At 36.0% G+C, this 16,149-nt stretch overlaps 5 non-coding genes across 5 annotated transcripts; all 5 read left to right on the top strand.

Moving 5' to 3' along the window:
- Positions 1–5,145: 5,145 nt before the first annotated feature.
- trnat-ugu (transfer RNA threonine (anticodon UGU)) lies at positions 5,146–5,219 on the top strand. Its single transcript has one exon. It is a non-coding gene; the product is annotated as a tRNA-Thr (tRNA).
- A 186-nt stretch (positions 5,220–5,405) lies between these two features.
- On the top strand, positions 5,406–5,479 carry trnat-agu (transfer RNA threonine (anticodon AGU)). The gene has a single exon. It is a non-coding gene; the product is annotated as a tRNA-Thr (tRNA).
- A 424-nt stretch (positions 5,480–5,903) lies between these two features.
- On the top strand, positions 5,904–5,992 carry trnar-ucu (transfer RNA arginine (anticodon UCU)). Its single transcript is given in 2 exon segments — positions 5,904–5,940; positions 5,957–5,992. It is a non-coding gene; the product is annotated as a tRNA-Arg (tRNA).
- A 745-nt stretch (positions 5,993–6,737) lies between these two features.
- On the top strand, positions 6,738–6,811 carry trnat-ugu (transfer RNA threonine (anticodon UGU)). Its single transcript has one exon. It is a non-coding gene; the product is annotated as a tRNA-Thr (tRNA).
- Positions 6,812–6,997: 186 nt separating this feature from the next.
- On the top strand, positions 6,998–7,071 carry trnat-agu (transfer RNA threonine (anticodon AGU)). The gene has a single exon. It is a non-coding gene; the product is annotated as a tRNA-Thr (tRNA).
- Positions 7,072–16,149: the final 9,078 nt, after the last annotated feature.

Here is a 16,149-nt window from a genome sequence, read left to right on the forward strand (position 1 = left end):
GAAAGATCAGTGGTCCGCCTCAGAAATGTGGGCTCCTCCAAACCTGACCACAGCAAACTGCTAATTATGTCTGGAGATCAGACACTCAGAAAAAAGAACTTGTGGGTAAAGTAAGAGGCAGGGTGCTGTCAAGCAGGCACGTGCACACACAGTGCTCAACCTGTGCAGTGCACATGACCTTTTTAGTCTTGGATAGAAAGTGCCCTTCCAAAATGATCAGAAGTGCCCCCGCGACGCGGTACACCCTCGGTCCAGCCCTAACCCTTCTGTAGGCGCGCGAAAACACCGCTCTTGAGTACGCGCGCGACAAGACAGCTGATCTGAACGCCCGCGACAACACCACTCTTCAGTACGCGCGCAACAACCCCCCCCCCAACCGCTGTTCAAAAAATTTGGTAATATGAAAGAGACAGAATTTATTAAAGTTTTGTTATGAAAATAATAACTAAGAAAAAGACTTAAAGGAAAATATACAATGAATCTCTAAATCCATAAGGTTGAAATGATATTTAACTATTTTTGCAAATTTTCATAGGTTTACTGATACAGGGCAGGAACAGGATATAGGAGGAAGTACAATGTATGGTGGTAACTAAAGAAGAAGAAACAACTATTGGTAACTGAAGAAGTAATTTGAATTATAAATTTTGATGGAATTGATTATTTAAGTAAAGATTTACTAAAAGCAAAATATTATGTTGAATCATCTAAATTAAGATGGCATATTAAAAACTAGAAAAGGTTGGTAACAGAAAATTTTTTTATGCGTAAAGAAGAAATTGAAACATGAAAAATTGAACTCACGTCATCGGGTAAAAATTAATAGTTCTAATCTGATAAAAGAATTAAAACATAATAAGAGAGTTTAAGAAAACAGATTTTCTTTCACATATAACCATGTGAAGAAGTTTGATGATGAAGTCAAAATACAGCTGAAAGAAACAAATAAGAAAATTTAGTGAGTTTTGGTTAGCTTATAAAAGTATATCAAGATTGTATGGGCAACTAGTTGAACCGAAATGACGTAGAACTAATTAGTAGCCAAAAGGAAAATCATAAAAATGAGTAGAACAAACTAAGTAATAAATAGTTGAGAAAATGAATTATCAAAAGTAGTGTCAAATTCAAAAACTGATTGATTATTAGTGAAATACTTAAATGGAGGATTATAAAATTAGTCAGCGTAGTGAAGAGGTAGTATGTCGTTGAGCAATTAAGAGAAACACCTAGACAAGGTCATATGGAATCTGTTTTAGAAATTTTATTTAAGCTAAATTTTAACTGAGTTATAAACATAGATGTGACTAATTTAATTTGAATACAATTTTACAAGAAAGCAACAAACAAAAGAAGATTGTGTTTAGTTTATGATTTAGAAGCAATTAAGGAGAATAGATTTTAAAGCTGAGGTTAATAGTGTATGCAGAAATATGGTCATACTGATAAAAAATGTAAAGTGATTGATTTTTGAATTATCAGAGAGAGTGGTGTTGATTAAGCATGTTGATGAAATTTTACTTGCAGAAAAAGAGTAGACACCTAATTGATTAAAATGAAATAGGTGTTATGACATTTCCATGGAAATAGATTTAAAGGAAGTAAAAATTATAGGTGATTAGATGACACGCCTCAATATTAGGAAAAGTCAGATCACTAAATAAATAAGCCATTTCAAATAACTGTAAACTGGTGAATGTATTACACATGGTAATAAGACTAATATGAATTATAGACTTTAATTATATTTAGAGATATCAGAAACTGCAAGAGAAGAATGAGGGTGAGGTTATAATTGATTATAGAGATATGGGAGAACAGGTGAATAAAAATATATCTGCTAGTCATGATTGACAGCTATAGTGAATGGCTAGAGGAGTGGCCAGCAAGCATAGAGGACAGTTAGACAGTGATGAAGTGTTTAATGAAAGACGATTTAGAAACAAATAGATGTTGAGTAAGAATTAGATTGGATAATGATAAACGCTGAAATAATGAATATTTGAAATTGCAGCAAGTAATGGGCCGGAAGCATGAATTTAGGGATGGTGTAAGACTAATAATTACAGGGAAAGGTAGAGAAAATTGATACAAATTTAAACACAATTGGCAAAATTCTGTGCACAGACCAAACTGAATTGGATAAAAATCATGTTGAGGGGTATTAGTTTGTTATGGAACAAAACAATGGAATTAATGACTTTTGCATTGTTTACAGGACTGCAGTTTTGGGGGCCTGGTGCAGTTTGGACGTGCAGTAGCTTACTTATGTAGAGATTATATAATGACAAATTAACAATCTTATTCCCGATGTTTTCTAAACAGGTTGCTGAAGGTGTGAGGCTGGCCAGAGTAACTTGAAAGTTAACATAGGGGTGTAAAAACGGTCTGGAGCTAGGCCCAGGCCGAAAGGGGGATAAAACACAAAAAGGGGATATCTGATATCTAATTGGAGTGTGTAAGCATGTATTGGTGTGGGAGCTGAACACGCTGCAACACCAATGCATGAGGCCAACTGTATATTAGATACAGGCCAACACAAAAAGGGGAACCAAAAACCATGTTAAATTCTAAAATAGAAAGAGAAAAAAAGACTGATTTACTAGCATATGACAATCTGACAGAAAGTGTGTGATTAAGTGTGTATGGACGTTTCCCAGAGATGGGTTGCAGCTGGAAGGGCATCCACTGTGTAAAACATATGTTGGATAAGTTGGCGGTTCATTTTACTGACGGTGGTGACCCCAGATTAATAAAGGAACTAAGCCTTAAAGAAAATGAATGAATGAATGAATGAATGAATGAATTGGACCAATTAGATTGGAGAAAATTGAGAAAAAATAAAATGAAACACAATTACATTTTAAAATTATTTTATTTTACACACGTTAGTTTTTTGGAATTTTTTGAATTATTTTTATTCTTTTATTTTAGACATATTTTTTATCTTTTATGGGAAGACATTCTTAATGTTTTTTTATTATACTTTATTTTAAGAATTTTTTATGCTTTTTATCTTTTATTTTAATACCTTTCTAATGTTCTATTATTTTAAGACATTTGTATGTTTTTTCATAATCTTTTATTTTAAGACATTCAATGCTTTTATATTTTTCATTTTCAATGCAAAAATCTTTTATTTTAAGATGCTTTTTGAATCTTTTATTTTAAGACATTTTTAAGATTATTTTATTTTAAACACATTCTTATGAGTTTAAGATTCTTTTATTTGAAGACGATTTTAAAATTCTTTTATTTGAACACATTTTTAAAGATTATTTTAGTTTGAGCCATTGTTGTTTTTAAATCTTTAATTTGAAGACATTTTAAGATTTTTATTTTAAGCCATTGTTGTTTTTGAACCTTTTGTTTGCAGAGATTCTTAAGATTTTTATTTTATTTTAATCACATTGTTGTGTTATTGATTTTCCTATTTTAAGACATTGAGAGAAAAAAATCTCTAGTTTAAATATGTTTGAATTTTGGTTTTAAAATTTGGTGACAAGTCTGAGTTGTTAGTTTAATAACCTTGTTATGATTTAGTTCTGAACTTTTCATTTTAATAATTGGTTAGTTTAATCCTACTTTGAAGCTGTTGATTTTTCATCCTAAATCTCAATTGTAATTTTGGTTCAATAATCACTTAAAAATGTTGAACTTCAGTCTGAACTAAGCAGGGGGATTATAATTTGTATTAGTGAATTGCTGATTTGAATTATGTTGTTAGAATTTTGAATTTCTAATTCCAATCATATTTTCACAAGTGTTGATCTTAGATTTTATTCATACTGTGGGATTTTCAATGGGAGTGCATTTCCTTTTGATCAGATTTTATTTTTTAAATGTTGGAGTTTTTAAATTTTATTAACATTTTTATTATTCTCATTCTTATTTTAATTTTGGTGGGGAAGAAGAAGAAGAAAAAATTAATTACCTTTATTGATAAAGTGTATGAGAATGGAACATTTTTATTATGGGATAATTGGAAGTTAATAAGAGTGTTGGGATTAATAAGCCTGAATATAGCAAGTATAATCCTTAGCAAAAGAAGATATCGGAGTGACTTCAAGAGGGAAGAGACTGCACCACCGAAGAGGAGAACCAAGAGTGTGAAAATTATAAACTGAATCCAGAAAAGTTAAAGAAATTGAGTTAAAAGGGTTTTTGGGCATTATTTAACATAATGAAGAAGCACTAGGATGTTAAAGATTGTTTTGAATCAGAGGTAAAACAGGGATTTAGGCAAAGGCCTGCAGTAATGACAATTGGACATTTTTGTGGGGATTTGATTATCTGATTTTGTTTTTGTCTGCTCCAGAGAGGAGCAGAAAAGGGGAATTGTTGGAGAAAAGGAATTTATTTTTATTTTTATTCTTTTTATTATTTTTTTTATTAGAAAAATGTTTAGACTAAAAACAGATTAATCAATCTTTCTCTTTTGTATTATAAAATGTCTTGACCAGACAAACTTCCTCTTTTTTACTGTGCTGCATACTTTTTAGAAGAACTGCTGACAAGTGGAAAAGCAGAATAAGAATAAATTGAGGGTGGGGGCCTTTGTTCCAGAACTATAGTCTAGACATGTCACAAGTTGTCCTGATGCTTGTAGAAGTTGTGAAATATATTAAAGATGCACGTAATTGTTCAGTTCTGGTATACAGAGAAAGGTTGAAGAAAGAGGAAGTAATGTCCAGGGGTTGCAAAGAGCCAAGGGACTGCAGAATGACTGATAAGTGACGTTAAACCAAAACTCCACCTGTTAAGATCAGTTGTGTATATATATACTGGAGTCAGGAAATGTAAGTCAGTTGCGAACCTCTTGAATGTAATTCTTGTATTGCATTGGGGTAACGTAACCCAGAGCTCTGTCATCGAACTATTCATTTGTATCTAATAAATTACTAATATTTTTGTCATTGAAAAAAAACCTCTCCTGACCTTTTCTCTTGAACACTATTGGAATAGAGATAAATATTCCAACAGTTTGGGTGACATGGTCAGGCTTGAGACATGATAATCCAGACTCTAAAAGACCGCGTCCGGCTTGTCAGCATTTGCTGCATCCTGACATGCTGCTTTTTGTTGTGTATTATTTTTTCTTCTTCGATTTTTGTTATCGGGCAAATGTCTCTTACTGTGAAATACTGTGGCGCTGTGGCTTAGCTGGTCAAAGCGCCTGTCTTGTAAACAGGAGATCCTGGGCTCAAATCCCAGCAGCGCCTTAGTCCAGGTGGTGCGTGTGCTTGTTTTATAGAGCTCACCGGAATGAACTATAAAATTGTATAGCTTTGAGGCGTAATGAATAGTGCGACAAATAGAGTTAAACAACCTCTTTGCTTGCCATTTTAAGACTTGCTGTCTTTTTTTAGTCTCTGTGTGCAAAAACGTCTTGCGTTCTGTTCAGCGTTGGCGCTGTGGCTTAGTTGGTCAAAGCGCCTGTCTAGTAAACAGGAGATCCTGGGTTCAAATCCCAGCAGTGCCTAATGTACAGGTTTTGTGTTTGCTTTTGTTAAGAGTAACGAGTGCTTACGCAGCGGGATGTTTAGCAGTCGGTTTCTTAACAACATTCAAATCCTTAAGAGCGCTGCTCGTTCAAGAGGGCTTTGGACGATGCCTTTATATAGCATAGTGTGGTAATGCCTAACCTTTAATATTTCAAGTCCAGACATTCCCACATGCAGCGCTACCGTTGTTAGTTTTTTTTTATTTTTTGGAATAAAACATTTAGCCTGCGTCAAGGTCGTTTGGCGCTGTGGCTTAGTTGGTCAAAGTGCCTGTCTAGTAAACAGGAGATCCTGGCTTTGAATTCCAGCAGTGCCTTGTCCGCAGTTGGCTGTTCTTTCATGGGCCAGAGAGTACTAAAAAGTGCTTTCTGTCCGACAGTTCTAGAGGAAGCAGAGCACTTAGGCTCTGTGGCGCAATGGATAGTGCATTGGACTTCTAGGCTGTGAGCTGAGCCATTCAAAGGTTGTGGGTTCGAGTCCCACCAGAGTCGCAAGCTTTGCTCTTTTTCTTCACTGACTTAAGGTGTGGTGCGTTTCTAACATTTTAGGCATCTGTCCATCCCGTTTTGCTTCTTTCTTTCATTGCGCAGTGCAGGCTCAGATACTAGGGGTACTCTACAATAAAGCCGATGACTTAATTGAGCTGTTTTAAATAAGTAGATTAGAAAACGGTGTAGGGCCTAGTGGGCTTGAGGAATGACTCGTCGGCAACCTGTGGTTTTGGGGAAAAGTAACTGCCACCTATTGTTGAGATCACGCCTTTTGGATTTGTCGTACAAGAGCCTCTTTATGCATGTGCAAAGTAACTGAGTAGAAAGCACAGTACATTTTGCTTACCCCCCACTGTCTTAGATGAAACTGCGTTTGGAAGTATCGTATCTAGAGGTTTTTTCTTTTAGTTTTAAGACTAAGTTGGCCAGAGCACCTGTCTTGGGAACAGCAGGTGCTAGGTTCAAATCCAAACTGCACCTTTCCCTCAGATTATGGGAGAGTGGCTTTCTGATCTGAAACTCTTTCAATGGCCGATAGCATATGTTTGTCCTGATTTCCATTTTCCGAGCTGACTCTGGGTTTGGATGACATGGTCAGGCTTGAGACATGATCATCCAGACTCTAAAAGACCGCGTCCGGCTTGTCAGCATTTGCTGCATCCTGACATGCTGGTTTTTGTTGTGTATTATTTTTTCTTCTTCGATTTTTGTTATCGGGCAAATGTCTCTTACTGTGAATTTCTGTGGCGCTGTGGCTTAGCTGGTCAAAGCGCCTGCCTTGTAAACAGGAGATCCTGGGCTCAAATCCCAGCAGCGCCTTAGTCCAGGTGGTGCATGTGCTTGTTTTATAGAGCTCACCGGAATGAATTATAAAATTGTATAGCTTTGAGGCGTAATGAATAGTGCGACAAATAGAGTTAAACAACCTCTTTGCTTGCCATTTTAAGACTTGCTGTCTTTTTTTGGTCTCTGTGTGCAAAAACGTCTTGCCTCCTATTCAGCGTTGGCGCTGTGGCTTAGTTGGTCAAAGTGCCTGTCTAGTAAACAGGAGATCCTGGGTTCAAATCCCAGCAGTGCCTAATGTACAGGTTTTGTGTTTGCTTTTGTTAAGAGTAACGAGTGTTTACGCAGCGGGATGTTTAGCAGTCGGTTTCTTAACAACACTCAAATCCTTAAGAACGCTGCTCGTTCAAGAGGGCTTTGGACGATGCCTTTATATAGCATAGTGTGGTAATGCCTAACCAATTGGACTTTAATATTTCAAGTCCAGACATTCCCACATGCAGCGCTACCGTTGTTAGTTTTTTTTTATTTTTTGGAATTAAACATTTAACCTGTGTCAAGGTCGTTTGGCGCTGTGGCTTAGTTGGTCAAAGTGCCTGTCTAGTAAACAGGAGATCCTGGCTTTGAATTCCAGCAGTGCCTTGTCCGCAGATGGCTGTTCTTTCATGGGCCAGAGAGTACTAAAAAGTGCTTTCTGTCCAACAGTTCTAGAGGAAGCAGAGCACTTAGGCTCTGTGGCGCAATGGATAGTGCATTGGTCTTCTAGGCTGTGAGCTGAGCCATTCAAAGGTTGTGGGTTCGAGTCCCACAAGAGTCGCAAGCACTGCTTTTTATCTTCACTGACTTAAGGTGTGGTGCGTTTCTAACATTTTAGGCATCTGTCCATCCCGTTTTGCTTCTTTCTTTCATTGCGCAGTGCAGGCTCAGATACTAGGGGTACTCTACAATAAAGCCGATGACTTAATTGAGCTGTTTTAAATAAGGGAGATTAGAAAACGGTGTAGGGCCTAGTGGGCTTGAGGAATGACTCGTCGGCAACCTGTGGTTTTGGGGAAAAGTAACTGCCACCTACTTCCCCCCCACTGTCTTAGATGAAACTGCGTTTGGAAGTATCGTATCCAGAGGTTTTTTCTTTTAGTTTTAAGACTAATTTGGCCAGAGCACCTGTCTTGGGAACAGCAGGTGCTAGGTTCAAATCCAAACTGCACCTTTCCCTCAGATTATGGGAGAGTGGCTTTCTTTTTTTTTTTTTTTTTTTAACACTTTTATTGTTTCAGATAGGTGTGATACATTCTTACTGTGTTTGTAACCAAATACCAATCAAAGAACTCCCGCCCCATCCCGACGTTCAAAATAAAAATTAAAAATTAAAAAAAGAAAGGAATAGAATAAAAAAATGCATTCTCATGCGAGGAAAGTAATACAAAAACAAATAAATAAAAATAAAGATTAACTAAAATAAACTTAAAGATAAAAATAAAAAGGGCAATTTTGTTAAAAATTAAAAATATATAAAAAATAAATACCATTAAAAAATTGACATTTCAACATATACATTCCAGTGAAAATATATTAAAGTTAGTCATTACAAACACAGTGTATTTTAACAGTCACATTGTTTGGGATTACTAAACAGTCAGTGCACTGTTATTTAAAAAATAAAGGAAGAAGTCCCAAATCTTGTAGAATATGTGCATTTTTTGTTTGATTGAATAAGTCAACCTTTCCATTGCTATACAGGAAGACATTTCCTTAATCCAGAGTGACAAAGATGGAGCATGAGTACTTTTCCAGTGAATGGCAATCAGGCGCTTCGCATGTAATAGACACAGATTTATAAACTTCTGTTCATATGACTTCAGCGATAAGGCAGGTGGGAAAAGACCAAGGATACAGATTTTAGGGCAAACAGGGATTTCTTTACCAATAGTTTTAGAGATTACACCAATTATTTCTTTCCAAAAGAATTGCAAGTGCTCACATTGCCAAACACAATGGAACAGTGTGCCCTTGTAAGTCAAACATTTTCCACAAATGTCCAGAATATTTCTATTAAATTTATTTAACATTTCTGGTGTTATATATGTTCTCATTACCCAATTATATTGGATTAATTTAAAACGGGTATTGATTGATAATGTTTGCGCTTGAAGACAACTTTCTTCCCATTCATTTTCTGTAATATCTATTTGAAAGTCTTCAATCCAAGCCAGTCTTTTATGATTTGTAGATTCTTTGGAAGCATTAACAAATTTGCTATATAGTGTAGAAATTTTGTATTTGGCACTGGGATCTTTAACTGCAATTTCTTCTAAACTACTTAGGGTCGGACACTGATATGAATGATTTTTAGATCTTATAAAATTACGGATCTGAAGATACTTAAAAAAATGAGACTGAGGAATTTTATATCTTTCCTTTAAGGTTTCAAAGGACATCAATATATTATCTTCATAAAGATCTGATATCTTTTGCAAGCCTTTCTGGAACCACAGCTTAATACCCTTGTCTGATTTCCCTGGTACGAATAATGCATTACCCCAAATGGGAGAGAATTTAGAAAGTACCGGGGTTTCTCCCAGCTCAACCTGTGACTCATGCCATGATAAAATAGTGGCTCTCACAAATGGATTAGATGTATTTTGTTTGAGTTTCTTTAAAGAATCAGAGTATAAATATGTGTCAAGACTCAAATTGCCTGTACATTTTCTTTCAATCTGTATCCATGGAATGCTAGGTGAGCCAGCAAACCAATAACATGCAGATCTTAGCTGAGCTGCCTTAAAATACCAAAAAAGATTAGGGAGTCGCAGCCCGCCTCGTTCATAAGGAAGATGCAGGAGTAATAAGCGAAGCCTTGAGCGTCTATTATTCCAAATAAATTTAATAAATGCCTTTTTCATATTTGAGAAAAAGGAAGGAGGAGGGGTCAGGGGGATTGACTGAAACAAATATAGAAATTTAGGGAGAATATTCATTTTAATGGTATTCACCCTTCCAATAGTAGTGAGAGGAAGAGACATCCATCTGTTCAAACTTTCGTTTACCTGAGTTATCAGAGGAGTATAATTGGCTGAGATAAGATTTTTTACTTGTGGAGTAACTTTGATTCCCAAATATCCAAATCCGTCTACAGAAGTTTCATAAGGGTGTTGTATTACTGGATTTTGTCTCTCTTGTTCATTAAGAAAGAGGATAGATGACTTTGAATAGTTAACTTTGAAACCTGAAAATTTTCCAAATTTATTAATCAATTTGTTAAGATTTGGTATTGAATCTTTAAGTTTTGTTAAAAATAAAACAATATCGTCTGCGTAGAGAGATATCCGATGCTCTACACCTGCAATTTCAATTCCCTTTATAGATGGGGATTGCTATTGCTATTGCATTGCATTTAATTGCTATTGCCAAAGGTTCCAAAGTCATTACAAATAATAAAGGAGAAAGTGGACAGCCTTGACGTGTGCCACGATATAGATTAAATGGTTTGGAGATTAAGTTATTGGTAATTACTTCTGCAGTTGGACTTTGATACACGGTCTTCACCCACTGGCAAAAATTCTGTCCACATCCAAAACGGCTGAGTATGTCAAATAAATAGGACCATTCGACTCTGTCCAATGCTTTTTCTGCATCTAACGATAAAATACCTGTATCTTTAGAGCCATCCATCTCATGAACGATATTTAGTACTCGCCTGATGTTATGAAAGGCCTGTCTGTTTCGAACAAAGCCATTTTGGTCCATTCCTATTAGGGACGGTAGATGAGCTTCCAATCGAAGGGCTAAAATCTTGGCTATAATTTTGGCATCGGAGTTCATAAACTAAATTGGCCTATATGATTCACATCTGTCTAAGGGTTTATGGGGTTTAGGAATGAGTGTTATTAATGCAGCTCTTTGAGAAGGAGGAAGACAGCCCTCCAACATCGACTCTTCATACATTTCTAACAAAGGAACTGCTAATTTATCTTTAAAGGCTTTAAATATATCAATTGGTATCCCGTCTAGTCCAGCTGTTTTACCACTTTTCATATTCACAATAGCATTTAAAATTTCTTTATTAAATAGAGGTTCCTCCAGTTCTTTTTTGGCTTCAATGCTTATAGAAGGAATCAAAAGATCATCTAAAAATAAAGTTTGGTCCATGCTGCATGCTGATGATTCTGTATTGTATAGCATTTGGAAGAATTTGGAAAAAGTTTCATTGATCTCATCTGGGTCTGAAGTCAGATTACCAGCTGTTGTATAAATATTATGTATAGCTTTACTTGATTGTAATTGTTTTATCTGCCAAGACAAAAGTCTACTTGCCTTTTCTCCATTCTCATAAAATGTTTGTTTAAAACGGATTAAACTGGCTTCAGCTTTTGTTGCAGATATTTCATTATATTTTGCTCTTAGAATAAGCAGTTCCTGTTTAAGTATGTTGAAATTTGACAAATCTGAATATATATCTTCTTCTAATTTCCGAATTCTTTCTTCTAAATTTTGTAATTCCATTTTCCTTTTTCTATTGACAGAGCATGTGTAGCTTAACATTTGGCCCCTTATATAAGCCTTAAAGGCTTCCCATCTTAAAGATGCAGATGTTTCTTTCAGATTAGTTTTAAAAAATAAATCAATTTGAGTACCAATGAACTCCATAAATTTTGGATCATGAAGCCATCTTGGATGAAATCTCCATCTACAAGGCCCCTTTTATAATTTTGTCACGAATAAATGAATGTTCAGATGGATCCAAATGCAAGTTAAACAAAATAAAATTTATTGACAAATCAAACAAAACTCAAGTAATGAATGGTGCTAGTGCTAGGAGAGATCGGGCAGGAATCAGACGTGAAACAGGGTCCAGAAATTAGTCCTCAGATCCTAAGCACACAGACAGAACAGCACACCATAAGCACACATAACGAACTGACAAAGACACACAGAAAACGTGGCCCATATATAGACCCGAATATGAGCCTCAGCTGGCGAGCTCATCAAGCCAGCTGAGTGCCGTCATCACACGTGATCAAAACAAATACACGAGGAGAACAAAAAAAAACCAACGTGATCAAACAGACACTCCGGAAAAGCGCACAAACCTGCAACCGTGACAAATTTTTGAAACATTATATACAAGTTTTATTGGACCATGGTCTGAAATTACAATAGACTCATAGGAGCAGTCAACAATTTGATGGAATAAATTATTGGAGATTAAAAAATAGTCTATTCGTGAATATGATTTTAATGATGAACTACAACATGAATATTCAGTTTTGTTTGGATATTTTCTCTTCCATGGATCACATAAATCAAGTTCCTCTATAAAACTATTAAGTTTTTTCCTACTTTGTGTGTGAGCCATCTCTTTACTATTGTATCGATCTAAATGTGGGTTTAATGTCACATTAAAATCTCCTCCTATAATTAAATAGCCAGGTTGAGAGGCCAAGATTAAGAACAAGTTCTTAAAAAATTCTGGACTGTCAGAGTTGGGTCCATACACATTTACAAGGGCAATATTATTATCTATAAGAAAGCCTTGAACAATTAAATATCTGCTGAATTTATCTGCAATCACTTTTGACACTTTAAATGGAATGGCTTTGTGTATCAGAATTAATACACCCCTTGAGTTAGATGCATATGAAGCAGAGATTACTTCACCTGGCCATCTTCTACGTACTTTTAGTAATTCGTTAGACAAAAGAGGGGTTTCTTGTAGAAATACAATAGATGCTTTAAATGTTTTAAGTCTAGTCATGACTTGTTTTAACTTTGAAAGTTTACCCAACCCCCTAACATTCCAGGATATAAATGTTAACTGAGATTCACTTGACATACTTAGGAATATTACATGTCCATATGTCCATAATCATAATGCAAAAAATTAATAAAAGAAATAAATACAAAAAAAGAGAAAAAAAATTGCCCATTAAAGAAAAAGAAAAAAGAAAAGGAAAAAAAAAACAGGGGAAAAAAGGGAAAAGAAAAACCTTAACAAACCGGCGTTTACCTCATTTGAACAGAACCAGCCGATATCTATCTCTTTCCCATCATATTGCAAAGATTCTTCAACAGGCCTGGATGGTCGTATTACTAGGAACACATCCTTGGCTAGCAATAAAAGAGTCATTGGACATTGCCCTACCCACAGACAACCTAATGAAATAGAACATCAAGAATAATCAAACATTTTCTTCAAACAATCATTGAACTGACTTGCATTTAAATATAGGCCTATTTGTTTTTAACCGGCCATTATACAGTAGATGAATAATTGTCACGTTACGTGTTCGCGGTTAATTACCTTGATTTATGATAATAGCTTTGAAAAATAAAACAGTTGAACATTCAGCCAACTATTTGAAATTTGTCTTTACTCTTCTGATGTTTCTCCGAATTCTTCAATACACTTCTGTACATCCTCTGGCGTCTCACAGATCCTCCACTGGCCCTTACGCATGAAGCTCAGTTTGGAAGGATACATAAATCTTTAAGGAATGTTCAGTACCTGGAGTCGTTTCTTCACATCATCGCATTGCTTTCGTTGTTTCCTCATCGCTACCGAGAAGTCCGGGAAAAACATCACCTTGTGCTCCTGAAATTTCACAATTCCCATCTCTCTGGCAGCCTGTATCACTCTCTGTCGGTCACGAAAGTTGAGGAATTTCATGATCAGTATTCGCGGGTATTGCTGAGGCTTTGCCTGGAGCCTGCTGATTCTGTGCGCTCTTTCAATAATCACTGGAGTTGGGAAAGTAGATGCTCCAAACACATCAGTAAGCCACTTTTCTAGAAAGTTTGCCGCGTCCGTCCCTTCCGCTTTTTCGGGTAGGTTGACTAGCCGGAGATTGCAACGGCGATTACGGTTTTCTAAGTCATCCAGGTCCGTGCTAAGTGTTACAACTCGGCTTTCCAGAGTTTTCACAGTTTTTTGTAGCTTATCCACATTATCCTCGGTATCACTAATTCAATGTTCAGCCTCTGCTAATCTGCCGCCAAATTCGGAGATTTCATTTTTAATTCCTTGAATACCATTAAGAACGCCTTCAAATTGAGATGTGAAAAAGTGTTTCATGTCTGCGAGAGCCTTCATCACATCGTTTTCCTCGATGTTCGTTGTAGCTTCACTTGTTAGCTTGGCGCTACCGTTAGCTTCGTCACCGTCAGGACTTTCCTCTGGATTCTTCCTTGTATTTCTTCGATTTGCCATGGCGAAAAGCAATTTTTTTTTGTGACCGGGGTTGAACTCGGGGGCTATTTCGTCAGTTTAATATCTAAAAGTTTCTTAAAGTTTAAATTCTGGCCGTCTGTGGTAAGAGCGTTGAGTTGCACGTCTGTCTAGCTCGTCGCCATGTTGGAACCAAAACGTTCTCTTTTAGTCATAAAATAACGTTCCCAGTATGACTTCAAGAGGACGTTTTGTTTTGGTCATTATATGGTCACATAATAACGTTACAAAGAGAACCTTTCTAACATTAACAGAACGTTTCACATCCCAGATAGCAGGCAGTAATCGGCCCGAGCTCGGCTGCCCTCCGGCGCCTCCGGCTCCGACTCGGCATCGGCGAGTGTTATCCGGGCCGAGTGCGGCCCGCAGCTCGCTCGCGCACATGCGGTTGTGATGCGGCTGTAAAGCACTGGCCCGATTCCGGTCAACCATATCCTGGCCGCTTCTGGCAAGGATTCGGCTGATGGCAACCGATTAAGTTCTTATTTTATCTAGTAATCTGTTAGCTCCACGTTTAATGATAATTTGAGAAAATATTCATGGTACAATAGCAAAAAAAAAAAAAGAATATTTAGTGTGGATGGTCGCAATGTTTAGACGCAAACAAAACAATATTATTTATAAATAGATTATACATGTCATCTAGAGAAAAACTATGTAAAATTCGCTTATTTTTGAGATAGCACGCTCCTGTGCTGACTGTTTTTTTTTTTAAAGCAGAAGTTGGTTTCATAATAAACACATGCGTAACTCCTGATCCAAACTCCAATCCAGACGGTGGCGGTAATGCTCCAAAAAGCTGGTTGTCAACCACCATGGCACGAAGATCACAAGAAGAAAAGTTTGGTTTTTCAAAGACTCACGTGGATTCCGGTCAGAAAGGTAAGCTTTTTACTGCTTGTGTTCTGTATAATTAGCGAATTTAGAGCTTAAAACATTTCCACGGTGTTTGGTTGTAACAGCGTTTAGTAATTTAAAACAGTTTGATACGAAATGTAACTTGCTTTAAGAAACACGACTGGAGCTAATGTATGCTAACGCTAACAGTTACAAACACGTCTGAAAGTTCCTGTTCCTTTTACACAATGTTAGATTGTAACGTGTGTAGTAACTGAAAACTATTTTAATTATTTTAAAGAAACATGAAACGAATTTGTGTGTATGCTAACTTTGCGTTAAAGAAAGTTTCTGTAGACGAATCCATTAACTAACTTGGCAAAACGTGTTTTTTTCCTGATTTAACATTATAAAGTACCGTGGATGTTGAAAAAATCATTGTACAGGCGTATACTTATCCAACAGTATTAATTCTGTGATTATGTGTAAATAAAAACTAATCGTTTTGGATTAATAAAATATTATTGTTTATCTTGTTTATGCAGTTAGTCACGAAAATGATCGAAACTCGACTGTTTACTATTCTCTTTAAATTATCCAAGAGAAATATATTACTATGCACTTTAATTCATATGTGTTAGCCTATGTGCATCAATTATATCTTTTGTTCAAGCTGTAATGGTCAGTTAATGTAAAACTGAACGTCTTAAAGCAGATTTTGATTTTTTTTTTTTTTTTTTTATGTTATTGACAGTGATAAATTCTGATTTAAATGAATGGGTAACAATATTTGTTGGTTAAGTCTCATTGTTCTTGTTTAACAAAGGTTAGTGAGATCATTTTGCAGCACATCACGACCAAAGCAGTCAATGGCACACTCTTTTGAACGTGAATAGGCATGTTATAGTTGTGTGCTAAAAGTCCATTATAAGCTGTAAACTGCTGATATATTTTCAACATAGATTGAGCTTTTCAGACATTACATCACTAATTGCTTCACAAACAGCTGAAATGGTCTATTGTTATTGGCTATCATCATCAAACATTTTTCACAATGGTAGGTTAATCTTCATGGGTACAGAATAATGCATGTGCTTGACCATCTTACAAATCTATGTTTCAGATTCATAAGGCTGTCACTCTGCATGAATCTCCGAATAAATCTTGTGCAACCTTCTGTGTACTGATTATTTACACTATAGGTATTATATGCATTAATTAACTTTGATAGTATTTCGGGATTTGAACTTTTCTTTACGGGAGGTTAACAACAATGTGATGTTTTATTATAGATGCATATGAGGAAGCTCGA

The sequence above is a fragment of the Danio rerio genome, chromosome 4, assembly GCF_052040795.2.
Source record: "Danio rerio strain M-AB ecotype USA chromosome 4, GRCz13ab, whole genome shotgun sequence".
In the NCBI taxonomy this organism is placed as follows: Eukaryota; Metazoa; Chordata; class Actinopteri; order Cypriniformes; family Danionidae; genus Danio; species Danio rerio.